General features: G+C 40.9%; 1 long non-coding RNA gene across 1 annotated transcript; it reads right to left on the bottom strand.

Annotated features, from left to right (window-relative positions):
• Nucleotides 1–378: 378 nt before the first annotated feature.
• LOC109937173 lies at nt 379–3,688 on the bottom strand. Its single transcript, XR_002261558.2, has 4 exons — nt 3,584–3,688; nt 2,377–2,435; nt 699–813; nt 379–581 (listed from the first exon to the last, which is right to left on the bottom strand). It is a non-coding gene; the product is annotated as an uncharacterized LOC109937173 (long non-coding RNA).
• Nucleotides 3,689–4,816: the final 1,128 nt, after the last annotated feature.

Genomic DNA, 4,816 nt, shown 5'->3' with positions numbered 1-4,816 from the left:
CTTAAAACCCAGAAAAGGCCGGATACTTTAAAATTCTCCTCTGCGTTGATTATACAACCGTACACGTGCAAAGGCAAAGCTTTGCGTCAAGGTAAATCCACGACCAAGTAATACTCCATGCTGTCACCAAACCAGGTGGTAATACTGCAAACTGAGTCCCAGTTTGGGTATGGATATTTTGTCAAGAAATGTTATGTTTCCACCTCCCAACCTTAATTTTGCAGACTACAAATCTGTAGTGTTTATTACAGGATCAGTTTAGCATGTTTTAAACAAGAAAAACAGGAGGTTGTTTGAAAGCCATATCATTTTTAAATGGTGCCACCTCAAATTTAGTGGTCTTCAACCATTAAGTGTATAGGACACAAATGCATGAACTACATATGACTCAAAAATCTTTATTTGTACAACATACAGGCAATAGTGCAGTCTTTGAGCATTTACCACCCGAGATCCACCATTTTCTAGTTATTTACTCAAAGCAAGCAAACAGCACTACATCCTTCATCTGACACAGCACTTAAACTGTGGGTGAACGCTGAATCTTTCAAGCATGCTGTTGACTCCGAATTCCCAAGGCACTGGAAAAGAAACAGTCGACATTTATGGTAAACAGAATGCACAGCATTTCAAAATGACTTAGAACAATGGATTTATAACAACTACTAAAACAGCTCCTGGCACCTCAAAACGTTTACCTACTAACTGGGAAGAGACAGCTGGAGAATCCCCTCATGTAGCAACTGCGAATCCATGATAGTAGGGATAGGAGTTTCGTTAGCGAGTGGAACAGACCTAATGTCCTGGTGCTCCCTGGGGGAAAAAAGTTCACTCAATGTTATCATAGCACCATCTGAACGACTGATATATATATTTAAGACCAGCTGGACATGACATTTTGTCACAACAGCACGTGAGTACAGACATGCTAAAGCATTCACAGTCAAGTCTTGCAGCAAGACTAGATGGGGGTGCCAGCAATGGTACAGCCAACACAAAGCCAGTGTTGCTGTTCTGCATGCGATCAGACAGTCATACAGTGCGGAAACAGACCTTTTGGTCCAACCTATCCATGCTGACCATAATCCCAAACTAAAGTAGTCCCACCTGCCTATGATCAGCCCATATTCCTCCAAACACTTCTCACTCTTGTACTTCGCTAAATGCCGTTTAAACATTGTACCTGCTTCCACCACTTTCTCTCTGGCAGTTCATTCTATGCAAGCCACTCTAAAAACATTGCCCCTCATGTCTTTAAACCTTTCTTCTCACTTTAAGAAATGCCCCTAGTCTCGAAATACCCCACCAGAGGGAAAAGACACCTGCCATTCACATTATCTATCCCCCTCATTAATTAATAAACCTCTATACGGTCACCTCTCAACCTCCTATGGTCCAGTGGAGCAAGTCCCAGCATATCCAGCCTCTTATTATTCAAATCTTTCATTCCCAGCAACAGTCCAAAGTGTAAATACTGCACTCCCAATGTTTCTGTAAGTCTGACAGGAGTGGATACACAAGACCCCCCAACACATACAAGTCAAAACTAAACACACTGTTCAGTCCTGCAGCCAATCAAAAACCAAACCACTTTATTGCTGGCCCTCGATGTAAAACAGCCTGCCTTTGTACAAGATCTTTGAACTACAAAGTGTCCCAACAGCCTTCAGAAGGACCACAGAACAGTTCCCAAGTCACAGAGGAACAGATTATAGGAAGAAATTTCAGAACAATACAAGTGTGAATCCTGAGTGTTACAGTTCTTTTAGTCAGGGTGCTGTGGGATAAAAGCCACTGCAGCCTGTGCCAAAGCCCTGTTTATTATATTCCAAGTTTAGATTATCACAGAGAGGATTGGCCCATGCTGTGATTGTACAGACTTGGTTATATCCACCACTATATCAACTCCCAATGCTTGTCTAGTTGTATTTAGAGAGTGACACAGCAACGTTATCCATCTAATATCCAATTCATTGGTCTGAATGAATCTAGCTCATCTGATGCTGCATTGAAACTGCTCCAGGAAATGCACACTCGCTGTAGTATAAAGGTGGTTGGCTTCTTTTGGATCTGCCCAATTTCTAACAAAGGCTTCAGCACTAAAGCTATAAACTTCTAAGGTCAGTACGAAAGTCATTTCTAAAAAGCTTAACTTTTGACAATACTTACTAAAAGGGAAGGGAGACAGACAAATTTCCATCAAGTGCTGACAGAATGTTATGAAACTCAGCTGGCAGATTGGACACTATTCTCAAATAGAAACAGTGCTGACAAACTTACTGATGTCAGCATTCAAACACATTTGACAATTCAACAAGTATTTTGGTCAAGTTACAGACAACTACAGATGCAGAATGATTAATTACAGCTACTTACCTTAGCCCACAGCATCTTGGGAAACAGGGCTGAGATGACCTTTCCAGACATGATTCACCCTACAGATTAGAAACAGACTTATTAGAAATGACAAGTTAGGAGGTAAATACAAATTTGAAATTAAGCAAACACTTGTTTAAAAAAAAAGCTGCAATGTGAAATCCAACTCCAGATCTGTTCTACTTGCAATAATTGTGAAGCCAGTGACAGTTTTTATAGTCAATAACAGAAAAGACAATAATGGCAGCTGTGGTAAAGTGGCCCAGGAATTGTTGGTGGGTCTCATTCATCCAAACACTTGGAACTCCAAGGCAAAACGATAACTACAGTGTAGCAACCTGTGACCCTAACAACTTTTAAAGAAGGAAAATAAACTTGCTGTGCTACAAGGACAGGTTAAGGGAAATGGCAGTGATTGAAGTATTCTACAGAGGGCCAAAATGGCTGCACTTAGTCACACCACCTTCAAAACAGTAACATCTCCCTTACCCCCCCACCCCACCATCACCGACTGCTGCCAACCCCAGCAATGTTCTCCAGCTGCCAACACCCACAGTATTTTGCTCTTGTAAAAATTTTAATAATCTGATCATACTCTTTCACATATTAAGGGAAAACAGCAATGTTTTACACTAAAACAGTTAATGCTCACCACTTGACAACTTGCACCAAAGGCCTGTTTAAAAGAAAAAGCAAGGGACTAAAGCACAGGATTCCAAAGACTCTGAGCAGATTGGCCTCTGGGCAACTAGGAGTGAGGGATAAATACTGGCCTGGCCAGAAACACCCACATCCCATGAGTGAGTTAAAAAGAAAAACAGAACCCAATGATTGTTTTTACACAACCAATCTGAAACTAGGTATTGGGAAATGCTGTAAAGCGGCTGTTGTCCAAAACATTTCCTAACTGATCCAACTGGGTGAAGCATATCCACAGGTCTCAAATAAAAACACCAAGGTTGAGATCAATAGCACTTTTGCTGGAATTAATACTTCAGACAGGAAAGGAAAGCATTTAAAACTTCAGTCACAATCGCACTGCAGCTAAGAGGCACATTTTGGGATTCAGCACTCAGTTCTTATAATTACAAGCCAAGTAGAATGTAAACACGACAATTTGAATATGCAGAAAACATCAAACTTATTTCCAAAACTGACTGACAAACAGCACACAGTGAAACAATGAAATAAGGAAATCAGAACTCACCCGAGCCAATAGTTGGCACCCATGCTTCTTGCCAAATCACGGCTGAACAAAACACTTGACAGACGTTCCGCTGCAAAGAATAAACAGCACAAACACTCAACACTCGGACCACAGAATTGCTATAAGACCCACTGCATTCCTGAATCCTCACTTATTTTTCCAGCAATTACCTCTTAAATCATTAAAACATAAAAACATAAACTAGCCACATTAGCCCTTGTTATGACCCAGCCCCACAACTTTAAGTTGATAAGCAGTTCTCCTCCCTTCCCTCCTACAGTAACATTATGGACAAAGCCTGCTATAAAACAATATTAAACCAATCTGGATTCATGGCGTGAGAATTGAATCAGAGATAGTAGGAACTGCAGATGCTGGAGAATCTGAGACAACAAGGTGCAGGGCTGGATGAACACAGCAGGCCAAGCAGCATCATAGGAGCAGAAAGGCTGACGTTTCGGGGTCTACGGAGTTCCTTCCTGATGACAGCGTTCTGGTAAATCTCTTCATCTCCCTTCCCAAAGCCTTCTAAACTGTGGTGCCCAGAATTACATGCCTCAGTCTCTCTAAATAAGATCTAATCACTGATCTCTAAAGTTTCAATGCAAGTTCCTTGCTTTTGTACATTCTCTCTCTAATCATTAAAGCCAAGGATCCTATATTATTTTTAATTTTGTGAAACAGCCTTCTGTCCTATCACTTTCAAAGATTTGTGCAAGTGAATGCCCAGGTGTCCCTGTTTCTGCTTCCCCTTTCTGGAAGGTTGTTCTCGTGGTCAAAGGGAAGGGGTTCAGGACATCACAGTGAGCATAATCTACCCACACTCCCTTGTCTCACAAACACTGTCAGGAGGGAGACTGGCTTGTGATAAGGAGCAGAAACACTGGGTAATGCTTCCTTCCCTAATGCAGGCTCATTGGAAGAAGTTGCTACACTGCTCTAGCTCTTAACTAACAGTAGTAAACTTGGAACAGAAAGTGAACTTTTAACCTAAAAGTATCCAGTTTTATATTTTTCATTCCCGCACTGGTTAAAGAATTTGACTGTCAAGGTGAACAATGTTCCATTCCATTTTATTCAATAACATATTAAAATACATTTTTCTGTTGCTGGACTCCAGGTACATGTAAGCCAGCTAACTGTTCTAATATTCCAACCTATTTAATTCAATTCATCACAATCTGATTTGTATAAAAGACTGGATAAGAATTAATACACATGCTCGCACGTGTG

This window comes from Rhincodon typus, unplaced genomic scaffold, assembly GCF_021869965.1.
Source record: "Rhincodon typus isolate 14 unplaced genomic scaffold, sRhiTyp1.1 hic_rhity00009390, whole genome shotgun sequence".
In the NCBI taxonomy this organism is placed as follows: Eukaryota; Metazoa; Chordata; class Chondrichthyes; order Orectolobiformes; family Rhincodontidae; genus Rhincodon; species Rhincodon typus.
The sequence above is the reverse complement of the archived record's forward strand: the minus strand, read 5'-3'. Positions and strand labels throughout refer to the sequence as shown.